This window comes from Equus asinus, chromosome X (genome assembly GCF_041296235.1).
Source record: "Equus asinus isolate D_3611 breed Donkey chromosome X, EquAss-T2T_v2, whole genome shotgun sequence".
NCBI classification, from domain to species: Eukaryota; Metazoa; Chordata; class Mammalia; order Perissodactyla; family Equidae; genus Equus; species Equus asinus.
The window spans coordinates 17,564,672-17,579,275 of record NC_091820.1 but is presented as its reverse complement, the minus strand read 5'-3'; positions in this window follow the sequence as shown (position 1 = coordinate 17,579,275).

Sequence of the window (14,604 nt, the reverse complement as noted above, 5' to 3'; positions counted from 1 at the left end):
ACACAGAGAAAAATTTTCTTACCTGGAGAATTAATCATCATTTGAAAAGGTTCTGGAGACTGACTCAGACGCCTTTAGATAGAGCAGAAAGCATTCTGTACGTGTAACTCGCTTTATCTGGCTTTCCCCAAACTCCTATTTTGCTTTGTTTTTCCATCATTGCTGTCTCCTGCTTTTCTTTTCTGAAAATTGCTCCTTACATGACAGTAGGTTGATGTTAGCACAGTGGGTGGGTCCCACGCTTGTCTGAATATTAGAATTGCCTGGAGAGGTTTTGAAACACACTATGATCAGGCCATATCCCAGACCAATTAAATTAGAATCCCTAGAGGGGAGAACCAGACATGAGTTTTTCTTTTTAAGTTCTCCACTTCGTTCCAATGTTGAGACCCGCTCTTCGCAAACGCCAGTAGTTCCCAAACTTGAGCGGGCATCAGAATCACCTGAAGGGCTCATCAAAACAGCGTGCTGGGCTCCACCAGCAAAGTTTCTAATTCAGCAGGTCTGGAGTGGGCCTGAGAATTTGCATTTCTGACAAGTTTCCAGGTGACGCTGATGACCACACTGCACGAGCCACAGGAATACACAAATGTGTGTACTTTAGCCCACTTGGTTCTCAAATAGGGAGGCTTTAGGATATAAACCAGTTGCTTAGCAATGTTTCCATTGTGAGGAGGATCCCCACACACACAGCAGGTAAATTAATAAGAAATGGTTCCTTCCCTCTAGGATTTTCTTAAGCCTGCTTTTAAATAGGGTTTGTGCTTCTTAGTACCCCAGGCAGTCTCAGCCTAGAGCTCACTTTTAAGGGCTTTATCATATTATTACAGGCAAAGGAGATCCAGAAGGCTTTCCAAAGTTCCAACAACACTGAGAGAAACAGGTTGGGAAAAAAAAACCAACTCAGGGGCCAACCCAGTGGCATAGTGGTTAAGTTCCCACACTCCACTTCAGCGGCCCAGGGTTTGCAGGTTTGGATCCCGGGTATGGACCTACACACTGCTCATCAACCCATGTTGTGGTGGCCTCACATACAAAATAGAGGGGGATTAGCACAGATGTTAGCTCAGGGACAATCTTCCTGAAGCAAAAAGAGGAAGATTGGCAACAGCTGTTAGCTCAGGGCCAATCTTCCTCGCCAAAAAAAACCCAACAACAACAAAAAAACAAGTCAAATCCAAAACCCACATCACCACCTCTTTAAGGTGAAGAAAAAAACATACATACACATATACATATATATTCACTTTTTATAATACTTATAACAAAAATCATGAAACTAAGTTTTTTAAGTGCAACAGTTAATCTTGCCACTGTCAGACAAGCCAGATCTCTGGGGCTTGAGATGGACCAATCCACAATGCTCACAGGAATATATCCTTCTCAGCCTATCTCCCAGGATATTTGCGAGGTTTGTCTGTAGGAAAACTCAAGGTGCATCTGTTTTTCCCATCTGTTTCAAGCCTTGATAGTCTTTTAGTGTTTTGGAGGTTTTGTTATTGAAGAACAGCGAGAACAAAAAAATTAAGTTACTCCTGCTAAATTTGTACAATCCATCTCGACAACCTGGCCACATCCTTGAATCTATCTATCTTTTCAAGCAGTTCTGGCCTCAAGTTTCAGATTCATGCAATTTCCCTGGTTTTGACAATCCCCAGGCTGTTTCAATATCAAACCCAACGATTAGAGTGCCAAGACCATTATTTTCTTTAAATTCAAAGGGAAGACTTTCATTTTTTTCTACTTTATATTCAGCATTTGCTGCCACATTCTCAATGTCTTCATTGCCTTTCACAGTCTTCTTTCAAGTTGGGAGTGAGAAGCTAATGAAATTCAGGAAGAACAACATAAATGCAATCTCATCCCTGAGGAAAATGCAGTCCTTCATTTTGCCTAAGATTGAAAACCTCAACTCATGTTCCTTGAAAATGTGCTTCCAGACCATCTTCATCATCACCTTCATTCTATTCTGGGTAAAATGAGAAAATATGTGTGAAATACTTGAAAGAGCTCAAAGCACTATACAAATAGAAGGGCTGGTTACTATTATGCCCAGACACAGACTGCTGCTCAGGCATGTGATTCCCTTCCACAACGACTCAAGTGTTGATGTCTTCTTATGACTGGTCCAAGAATAGTAATTAGTAATTTCTCTGGCCCTCGCTCTGGTACTGCATGAAGTTGAGAGGGGAGTCACATGGGGACTTCAAACTAAGTACTGTTTCATAATCTCTAAAATATCAAACCAAAATTTGGTCTTATTATGTTGACCTCATATCCACCTGGGCTGAGCTAGGGGTGTTTTTTATTTAAGGCCTGAACCTAGCTGGCCTTACATTATAATCACATTTCAAGGTGGGGGGGGGCATCTAATTTAATGCTCTTAATTTACACATGGGTCAAAGAAATCCAGAGATGGAAACTGATGTGCCCAGTGTTTCACAATGACTCGGGACCAAGCAGGAACTCTATCACAGTCCTTATGCAGCTTCATATGCAGAATCGTACTGTCTTTAGCTAAAACCCACTGATCATAGGCCCAGTGATTAGTTGATAGGTAGACAGACTGACAGATTGTTTTAACACAATATTTACAGATGTGCATAGGAAGCTGAATATTGTAGATTTTTTTGACACGTCTTTTGAAAAAGTCTGCAAAGTATTTTCATCTGTGGTAAAGTAGCCCTCATACCCATTAACAATTCACAACTCAGCTCTGCAAATGGAGCAGAGAACGAACCTGATCATTAGTGGAAACTACTATTGTCAGCACTAATAAAGGTAATTAACATCGATGTTTAAGTTTTTTGCTTATCAAGTAATTGGCAAAGGATTTAAAAAATAACTTTATGAGGAAATTAACCAGCCATCCCATAACTCTGTACTTTCGTTCCAATGTTTTAAACATCTTAATTGCCAAGAAAACTTAACCACACAAAATGAAAAAAGAGGTTAGGAACTCAGGGAGTGTGGTTACTCATTTTCCACAGCTTACTTTTTTCAGTATAATACATTTTCCATTTTTAATTAAATGAATAAAATAGCTGTGTTGCCTGTGAGATTATATACAATTGCCAAGTAAAGCTGCAGACATCTCTCTCCCTAATATGCTTAGAGAAGACCACTATGCTGTCTTTTAAATAGACACATTTTCTTCATTTATCTTGTTTTGAATTTGTACAGGCTTATAAAATCACAACAGATGTTTCCTGTGGGTACCAGGTACCAAATAAATTATACATCAGTTTCCCATTGGTTTTCTTTCTTAGCAGTCATCAGATTCTTTTGAGTTCAAAATTGGGTAAGACAAAAATCAACTCTATTTTATATCTTCTCTATACTCCTGCATGGAGACTGAAGGCCAAGCCAATGATAATAACCTGAGCATTCAGAATTTAAAAAAACAAAATTTTTAAAAGAAAAAGTTGACTACCTGCCCATTTCCCATTGCATCCAAATTTAAATATTAATACAATACACGAACAGCTATTTACTCTGTACTGAGCGCTATGAAGGACACAAGATGGCCACTCAAGTTTCCTTAAGTCCTATGAGTCAGACTTTATCCAGTTAAAAGTTGTGGGGATTTGAAATATCAGGCAAAAAATACCAAATTTTAGCAGTGTACATGAGCTACAGGAAATTACTTTGAAATAGGTTCTGCCATGCCCACGCGTCATTAAAATCATCTAGTATAATGATCACACTTGAATAGAGAGGAAGAAAAAAAGAAAGAGCCGAGGGTGAAATCCTCAATGACTCTCGAAGAGGTCTGCAGATGACTGTGCAAAGAAAGGGGTCTCAGGAAAGACTGGTTGGTGTGAGCCTTATAGAAAGAGTGGTTTCCCCCTGAGAGTGAAAATGCAATGGCCAAGCCTCCTCTAGGTCCTGGGTCTCAGAGGAATAGTGATAATTAACAACTCCTGCATGGCTGTAGTTTCAAGGAGGAGAAGCAGTGATTGTGTAAGTAGATTAAGGGCGTTTATTTACAATGGAACCACGCATGAAAGGGAAAACTGAGAAGTATTGAAAGGTAAACTAGCAGGGGAATGGTAAACTGAGAGCTGGGACAGTCCCAGACTGGATAAAGACAATACCAAAGAGGATGGAGAAGTGGGGGTTGTACCTTTCGTGAGTGAGAAGCAGAGTTTCTGGAGATACAACGATGAGTTTACCAAACGGCCCCTCCTCTGCTCTCATTAACTACCCAAGCCTGTTGTGTTTCCCAGTTTATAAAGAGGTAAAGATATTCCACAAAGACTGACAAGCTAAGAATTGAAAATTGTCTCAAATATGTCTTTATTATCCTGGAGGCCTCAGTAAGTGTTTGCAATGTAGACCATATCTTCAAAACTGTTCACATCTTAGCCCAAGGAATACACGTCCTTATTACTTTTCCACTTCACTGTTTGGGCAACTCCCCTCCCCAATTCTAAAGAGACGTCATCATTGTCATTTATTACTGTAAAGATGGTGATGATGTGAAAGCCTAGCAATTAGCATAGTTGGTCTGACCCAGGTTTTGCAAGCATGGCTATGGCCTATGCCTGTCACTTCTGAAATTGCTTGTCACTACTCAATGCAATGTCTAAATTGTGGCAGCTGCAATTGGAGCAAAGAATCCCTTGCTGCTCGTCATGAAAATTGTTTGTTCTGAAGCATGTTCTGCAAAGTAGCTTTTTTCTAAAAATGGCCCATTATTTCTTGAATTTTAACCATTTTGTTCTAACCGGTCAAAGGAGCAGCAGGCCAAGGAGTGCGTGTGTACAGAGCTAATGACAGTCTGGCCCCCTTCCCATGTCTTTCCTTACCCTCTGTAGCTTATTAACTGAGCCAACAGCCCAGACTGAAGCCCCTCCTAGTTTCTGACACATACCCAGGTTTGGGATCTACTGGCCCAGACACAATAGCTGGGCTTCTGTGCTGCAACTGGGATTTCTTTGACCACCAACCATACCTGAGATCTTATATCTTCCCCACCAACCCCAACCCAGGACAATAGCTGAGCACACCTGTAACCTGATCTGCAGCTTTCCTGCCATCACTCTTCCTTGTGATCCAATCTACTTTAAATGCCTCCCTTAGCTCTCACTCTCAACACTTACCACTCTAGAACAGAAGACCCAGGCCAAGAAAAATACAGGATCTGCACCTGAGAGTAAATGCCTTCTTAAATGTTGCATTCCAGGCAACTCCCTTGCTTTACCCTATCCTGAGATAGAAAAACTCATCCTGATCTACAGTCCATTCAGTAGGACCTTGATGTCTTTTGCATTGTTGGTTGTTGCTGTGTAACAAACTACCCCCAAAATTCAGTGGCTTAAAATAACAACCATTTATTTATATCATGATTCTGGAGATTGGCAACTTCTGCTGGGCTCAGTTGGCCAATTCTTCTGGTCTCAGCTGGGCTATCTCACGGAACCTTGCTCAGCTGTGGGTGGGCTAGATGGCTCTGCTTCTGAGAGTTGACTGGCTGTTGACTGGATTGCCTCAGATTGGCTCCGAGAGGGCTCTCATCTTCCAACCAGGGCTTGTTCTCATGGAAAGTAGGTAGGATTCCCAGACAGAGAGCATAAGTACACAAAAGGTCTTGATGCCTAGGCTCAGAGATGACACACAGTCATTTCTGCTGCATTCTATTGGTCAAAGAGAATCATAAGGCCAGTCTAGATTAAAGTGTGGGAAATTAGCTCCACCTCTTGATGGAAGGAGCTGCAAAATCACATTGTAAAAGGCCCAGATACAAGGAGGAGTGAAGAAGTGCAGCCATTTTAGTCATCATCCTACCACACCTTACCTAGCTTCACCTTGGCTAGGTCTCTTCCCCATGACTGGTCCCTGTTTTCAAACCCTTAGCCCATTGAGCATGGTTCCACTGCATATGGATAGCTATCTAATAAATTGGATAATAGCCAAATGTTTGCTAAGTTTTTAACAGACATCTAGATTCCCAACTACCAAGTCTATACATGCCCATGAATTTGTTGATATTCAAACTTATAGAAGTTGGACTGAGATTATAACATTCCTTTGGCAGTGCTCCTAGACTGACATAACCTCTCCAAGAGGCCAGCCTCCATGTCAATTTCAGTTCCATCCTCCCTAGCCCAACCCTGTCCTTGCCTTCTCTTTTTCACAGAACCTCTCCTTCTTCCCCTGAAGGACCCTGGTATCAAGCAACCCACAAAGCCTTACACTTGAGTCAGCCTGAATGACAACAGCTGTGAAAATTTCTTATCAAAATCAGTGCTTCTCAAAGAGTGACCTCTTCAACAAATGATGCTGGGACAACTGGGCATCCACATGCAAAAGAATGAAGTTGGACCTCTACCTCATACCATATACAAAAACCAACTCGAAACGGACCAAAGACCTAGAAGTAAGAGCTAAAACTATGAAACTCCTAGAAGAAAGCTTAGGGATATATCTTCATGACCTTGGACTTGGCAAAGTATTCTTAGATATTAGACAAAAAGCATGAGCCACAAAAGAAAAATAGATAAATTGGACTTCAAAATTAAAAACTTTTGTGCATCAAAGGACACCATCAAGAAAGTGAAAAGACAACCCACAAAAAGGGACAAAAGATTTGCACATCATAAAGGGTCTAGTATCCAGCATATGTAAAGAACTTTTACAACTTGACAGCAAAAAGACAAACAACCCAAGAAGAAGTGGCAATGGATTTTAGTGAATGGCTAACAGCCCCTGCCACAGAAGGCGAGTCAAGAACTTGTGCCTTATGGAATACTACTCAGCTGCAAAACAGAACAAAATCATTCCATTTGCAATAACATGGATGGACCTTGAGAGAATTATGTTAAGTGAAATAAGCCAGTGAGAGAAAGATAATCTGTGTATGACTCCACTCATATGAGGAATTTAAAATTATGGACTAAGAACAGTTTAGTGGATACCAGGGGAAAGGTGGGGTGGGGGGTGGGCACAAAGGGTGAAGTGGTGCACCTACAACATGACTGACAAACATTAATGTACAATTTAAATTTCACAAGATTGTAACCTATCAATAACTCAATAAAAAAAAAAAAGAACTTGTGCCTTGCTTGCGGCTGAGTCACCCAGAGTTTTCCTGGCTAGCCTAGATTAAACAAAAGATCAAAGTGGACAGGAGCAATTTGTCCCTGTGGTAGATTGCTTATTTTGGCCCCAATTCATCACAACTTTCTGCATCCACACCCTTGCCGTGACCTTATCATGGGCAGAATATACTTCTCTGTCCTCAACTGCCATTTTGGCCATATGACTAGCTTTGGCCAATAAAATGAAGCAGAAGTGATAGCGTGCCAGTTTCAAGCCTAGGACTTAATATGACTCATGTGTTTATGCTTTCTCTTTTGTCTTTTTACCATCACAATGAAAAGAATATGCCTAGGCTGGCCCACTGATCCCAGTAGGATGATGAGAGACAGACAGAGCGAAGCGAAATTGCTCCAGCTAAACCCAGCCTAGATTAGCGAATCTCCAGTTAACCCCCAGATCTGTGAGCCAAATACCCACGTTTTGTTTCCTGAGATTTTGTGGTTGGTTGTTATGGAGCATTACTGTGGCGATAGTCAAGTGATACACCACCCCAGCCCCATCTCATGGGCCAACAGTACCCGCATGGCATGGCCAACGATACTCTCGTATGCCAGGTTGGGAACAGCACTTTTAGTCAGCTTCTTCAAGCTAAGTGTCCTACTGGTTTTCAGGTAAAGCCAAATGTGAGCTGCAATTCTAGAATCCATGGATGCCTAAGAAAGAAGACAAACATTCCTCCTTGCCAACTGATTAAGTACAGGATGCTGTTAACTGCATCATATTCAAAACCTCATGACTCCTAACACGTTCCACAAAAGAAGCAGATGTCATCTTAATAGGATTTCTTTGTTTTCTCGATAGATGCTACAAGAGCTGCCCATGCTGTCTAGAGCAAGTAATTTATCAAGAGATCAAGATTATTCACTGTGTTTTATTAATACATTTTATGCAGTCATACTGATTTCAAACAAAGGTGTCTTCTGTCTAATTGTTTTTGCTTCTGATCTCACAGGAGCATTAATTTAGAACAATTGTATCAATCCAAAAGTTATCTGGAGTATAAAATGTAAAGAGACTACACAAAGTGCTTCTGCATATAATGAAGTGTCAGAAACCTCCTGAATCTGACAGCTGTACCTAGAAATCGAAAATAACATTTTACCTTCCCCCCCTTTGTAAAATCAATTTTGATATTAGATGCCATAGAATTCTCAGAAGAATATAGTAAAACCAGCTGCAAATCAGCCTAATCTTTTTAAGCAGGCAAGTGGCATGCTCAGATGTTACCAAGATGATCATCTCTGAATTGCCCTCAATGTCCCATTTCTACTAACAAAAGTCCCTCCCTCTTTGTGAAACCACTTTCACTTTGTGAAACCCTCCTTCTGAACCACTGAATGCGGTAAGCAAACAGAGGTGCGGATTGTTGGAGCATCTCAAGGAGAAGTTTGAATCACGTACATTATTGCAGCCGATAGAATGCACCTCCCAGACATCCAACTACTGGGAGCCTGGGCCCCAGCTGCTGTGCTCTGGAAGCCATTGCTGCATTTGTGTGGGGCCACATCTCCCACAGGCTGCTCCCAGCCAATGATTCTTTAGCACAGGAGGGGTACTAAGTAAGGTAGGCCCACTCGTAGGAGACAGGGAATACCTCTGATGGTCAATGTTAGCTGGAGGACATCCTGACAGCCCTGCCTAACCTTTCTTTGCACATCAGTCTAGGGCGCTTCTACCCGACCTCTCTCTCTCCCCTTCACTTCAGGTCACACTTGCACTGTGGTCTGATGGCTCTCCTAGCCTTGCCCAGCTCCCTCTCCATTTACTCTCACAGGCATCTCTGTTAATAAGATCCGTGCACATCTATCCCTATCTTGACATCTGCTTGTTAGAGGACTGGAACCAACACACACATATGCCCGTCTGATCTTTCAGACCAACTGCTGAGAGGAGAATAGTCTCTCTGCTCTTAAGAAAATCTGCACTTAAGTAAGACTACTGAATTTTCTGGCTGGCCTAATATTAAATTCTCCACATTTGCTTATTATAATTGTTCATTATGATTGATTATAACAATAAAAACCTATCTCCTGGTTATTATTATAATAATTGAAGAAGATACATATAGTCATCCCACTTAAGACTTAAGACTTCCCCATGACTTAAGACTCACTAAATATGATTACATACCTCCTTTACTTCAATGTCTGTATGGTACAGACTATTTCCCAGAGGAGAGGGTCCTTCAAATGGTGGGAATGAGAGGGTGAGGGCAGTTCAAGAGCTGGTAAATACCTGAGCGGGCTAGTAACATTCAATCTTGCCAAAACCTAATTTCAAAACTTTGCAGTCTCCTCATTTCCAGACGACAAAGTCTACTCCTTGACATGATAAATAGCTGTTTTATGAGAGCCAAAGCCCTTTGTAACTGGTCCTAATTTACCTTCCTAGTCCCCCCACCTCTTGTCACTTTCTAAGGCTATCCTCCAAGCTAATACTTACTAACTCCCCAAGAATTAAAATGACATTTGAGAAATAAAAGCTCCTGACCTGCTTGATCACAATGGTGACAAAAAGTATGTAGGGGGAGGGAGGATGCCACTGATTGGCTAGGAAGAATAAGGGAAAGAGAAATAGCATCTGAATATGGCCCAACATCTATGCATTCTCACCCTGCCTTTTTAATTAAGGCAGCTGATCATTTCAACATAGGTTTTTTTTTTTCCTGCAAATATAACAGTTTCCCCTGGCTATCGGTCTCCATATTGACAAATACCTGTTTTCCAAATGATTTTTAGTTAGCAACTCACAGAGCAGCATTTTTATCACAGTTTGTAAAAGAGTGACTAAAATATGCTAATACTGACTTGCCTAACCATTGGGCAGGAGCTACCTGAAGGAAAACTCAGACTCTGCCCCAGTCCTGAAACCTTATATGGGATGCCACGTGCCAGTCTATCAAAGATTTGGTCTACAAAAGACTCTTACTGCTCTGTTAAAATGACATATTCCATGTCTCCCCATCAGGAAATGTCGCCAGTGTCTCTACCCTGAATTCCCAGAGCCGTGTTCTATCCTGTGCCCTAGTGGTAGACTCCTAGTTCCTGTCCAATTGGTTCTCGACTCCTCCTTACTTCTTGGTCTGTGCTATATCTGCTACTTGGTCTATGATTGTCCCCTCAGTGCCCAGCACACACAGCACTGTGGCATCATTCCTGGCAAATGGTACTGGATCAGGGTGTGGAATAGACTAGAACTAGGTAGGAATTAGAAGGAGGTTGGAACAAAGGCTGTGGTAATGGTCCTGGGTCATTTTTCAGCACCATCTCATTCCTCCCATAGACCCTTATCTAGCAAAACTAACAGTATCTGCTGCATCCCTAAGGCTCAAACACCACCCAGGTCATCGTGAATGAGGCCTCAACAGAGTGTAGGCCTGGAAAGATTGGAGAATAAAAACAGATGTTAGAGAAGTGTTTCTTCACCAGAGCCTTTATCCAAGAAATATATTTCTCCAGAATGCAATCCATTGAAAAACAGCTCCATGAGTCATTAAGGATGCCGCATAAGAGAAACTTTATTTCCATGGTCAAGTAAGTCTGGAAAACTGTGGCTTAAACAAAGTTAGTGATTTTCTTCACAGCACTTCTCAGAGCTTTTACTGCACTAATAGGAGTTATGAATCAGCAAGAAGTAAATACAGGATGAACCAGTTCTCAAACTTGTTTGGCCATGGGAGCCGTGTTTTGTTTTGTTTTTTTCAATGAAGACTTATAGTGTTCAGAGGACCATGGTTTGGAAAACACTAAGCAAAGATAATGTCTACCAATCACAGATTACATAGGGGAGTAAAAATGATAAAAGATAGTTTCTGAAAAGCCTTGTTCATCCCCTACCCCAAGCAACCCACACAGCCCTTCCACTACATGGGAAATTGATATTACTCTGGGTTTCCACATTTCTGGCAATTCAGTGTGGCTACAGTGACCTTGAGAAAGTTACAAACCCATCTCAGGCATGGTTCCGTCATTTATGACAACTGGCCATAAAGATATATCTTCCCACTCTAGTTCCCAAAGCTATAAGAATTAATGGAGCCACGCCTAAGGAGTGGTGTGAATTCCTTGGAGAAAGTCTCTATGTAAATACAAAGTCTTGTCATCTTAAATGCTGTGGATTTATGCCCTGGACTACACAGTGACAGCCACGCAGAGAGAGCACTCCATTATTTTTCAAAGCCATAGAAGTCTGATCAACACATTAGCCTTTCAGCCATTGTCATTTATAAATACCATCCTCCCAAACACCACCTTCTCACGTGAAATTCATATTTACTCCTCTGTGAACTGATAAGATGTGGCAGCAGTGTACCCCTGAAAGCCAAAACTCTTTAGTATTTCAGTATTAATATTTCTAAGGGATAGAAAAGGTAAAAGACTTGCAAGGCAGGATGCATGTATATTACATTTACTTCCACAATAGAGGGAAGGGCCAACAAGGATAGGGTGAATTGGGTTCTTAATTATTTATGTAAATTGGCCTTTGAGACCTAATTCCTAAGTGTTTAGTTGCATGAAGGGAAAACTGAAGCAAGATTTCAAATTAACTTGGCATAAAGATATATTAATTACATCAGTGAATAAAAAATGCTTTGGTGGTATGGATGTGTGATATTTGAAACACTGGTTCGAACTGCCTCAGATCATTTTTACTGCAGACCAGCTTTTTTGTATATTAAAAAATGAGCCAGACAAAAGAAGTACAGATAGTAGGGTAATCATAAGAGCAAACAAGGTGTTTTTTTTAAAACTGGCAGCAACAGAGATAGAAAACACCTGATTGACTAATGTAAACGTAACCAATGTTGTGTTGGTTGTAGGTGATCATGAGCTAATTGGATATGGAATGTCTGGCTCAGAGAAAACTGCTAGTTACATTGACATTACAAATTTGCGGGAATTCTTGTGCTTTGTCCCTAATTTATTCTTGTATCTTACCTGCCCCAGGGAATTCTTTGTTAGAGTTGAGTTCTTTATTCGATATAAGTCTATCCTTCCCATCTTGAGATCTGCCATCTCCATTACCGCAATCTGCCCAAAAGGCTTTTTATTCTCCTAATCTATAATTTTCCTTTTGCTCCCATTCAACCTCAAGAAAAGTTTCTCAATCCTTTGGAGATAAAATGACAACTGAAAAGTCAAAAAAAACCTCTCTTGCTGTCCCTTCAGTTTTTCTTAAAAACACCCAGTTTAGACTCCAGAGCAGCTCTTGGACTCTGCCTTGTCACTTCTGCTTGTACCTCCAACTATTGATCACAATCTAAAATCTCATATTGCCCCTTCAGAATGAATGGCAGCTTAAATCATTCATTCTATTGCTCTTGATCCTCTGAAATAGCCCCATACATAGTTGCACAGCCTTCAAGAATTGTGAGATGAGGCACGTGGAGATGAGTGGTGCTCAGGGAATTTTTAATCTTAAAGAAATTTCTTGCTGCCATTTACTAACCTAAATTAGCTATTTTACATGGCAACAAAAAAATTCTGCTATGTCGTCACTTGATTCAATGACTGATGCAGAAATATTCCATGTGTTGCTATAGAAATTGAGCCTAGTCCTCTCATTATTTTAATTTCAGTTCCTTATGGCATGTAGACGTAGAGACTTTATCAAAACCTGCAATGGGATAAGAAGTTCCATAAGATCTATAAAAGCCATTAGCATTCCCAAAGTACATGGGGAAGAAAATCTGTTTTAACGTAATCATTAATGCTTTGGATTTCCTGCCAGATTTTGTGACAGTCATTCATTCACACCTACTAGGTACTGCTGCTGGCACCATGCTGACCACTTCTTGCAGAATCAACAGCCAAACCACACAGAATGAATCAGGGCTCATAAATTCCTGACTGTTGTCTCCAACAGCGCCCTAAGCAGTTTTACTTGTTAGGCTATACACACACACACACTCAAGCACATATGAATTTGAATTTGAATTACCTTAAAGCAGGGTATACACTCCCTAGTTTAGCCTCTGACCCTATTCTTTCTACTATATCATATCCAGCAAGATTAGCCTACTTAGGTAATTTCTCTGACCCCCATAAGCATTCAAAAGTACGTGTGATAAATTAATAATGGCAAAGTGGTGTGATACTAGCACAGCAGATGTACGGGCAGAGCTCTCTGGGAACATCCAGGAGGGAGCCAGTCACTCGGCGTGAAAAGAACTGAAGAAGACCAAACAAAGAAAGTGATGTGTTTATCCTCATTATCTCCCTGCACACCGTGTTTCTATGCAATGAAGCTCTATTTATTCCAAAATAATATAAGTATATTGTTTTGACTTTAATTTCCCAGTTAAACTAATGTTACCTCTTTAAACTTTAAAGTCAAAGTTCTTCTGCTTCTGACTCCCACTTGTGATATAGGGAGTTAAGAGGAGTATTGCTGCTCTGCTCATAATGAAAAAATAACCAAACTGACTTCAAATTTGTGACTTTTTCTGAACCCATCAGAGAGCTGAAGTCACAGAACAACCAAACGGCAGTGGCAAGAATACAGAGCAACCAGAACTCTCATACATTTCTGGTGGGATGCAAAATGGTAAAGCCACTTTGGAAAATAGTTTGACAGTTTCTGATAAAGTTCAACATATACCTACCATACGTACCAGCACTCACACTCCTAGATATCTACCTGAGAGGAATAAAAATTTATGTTCACACAAAAACCTGTACATGAATGTTTATAGCAGCTTTATGTATAATCACCAAAACTTGAAACAACCCAGATGTCCTTCAATCAGTGAATTGATAAACAAACTGTGGTACTTTCATACAATAGAATACTACCTAGCAATAAAAAGGAATGAACTATTGATTTGCACATGGATTAATCTTAAATGCATTTTGCTGAATTAAAGAAGCCAGAACCAAAAAGCTACCTATTGCATGATTCCATTCATATGATATTCTGAAAAAGACAAAAATATAGGAATGGAAAACAGAGCCATGGTTGCCAGGCCTTGAGGAGTGGGGGAGAGGTGACTATGAAGGGGTAGAAAAAGGGAATTTTTGGAGTGATGGGACTGTTTCGTAAGGGACTTTGGTGGTGGATAAACACCTCGATGCATTTGTCAAAACCTATGGAACTGTACACTACAAAGAGTGAATTTTCCTGTATGCAAATTAAATTTTAAAAACCTCAACTAGGATGTGGAGGAGAAGATGGAATGCAGACTATGACAAATTGAACTGTATTACAAATGAATCACATAACCACCCTGAAGGTAGTGAGGGAAAAAAAGAGCTGGCCTAAACTACTTCGGAAAACAGAGTTTTGGCTGGATACCGTAAGACCAAAGGCAAAAGGGGCAGTAAGCAAACACTCTACTCTAGTTAGGAAATCTGTTTCTCACAAGGTTATGGGTTAGCAATTCTGAACTATTTGTATTCTAGGAGTGAAATAAGTAAATATATTGTAGATAATGAGAGCCAGGTTCTCACTGTCAGAACGATAAATTACAAATAAAGAAAGGTGGAAGGCTAAAATAAATCT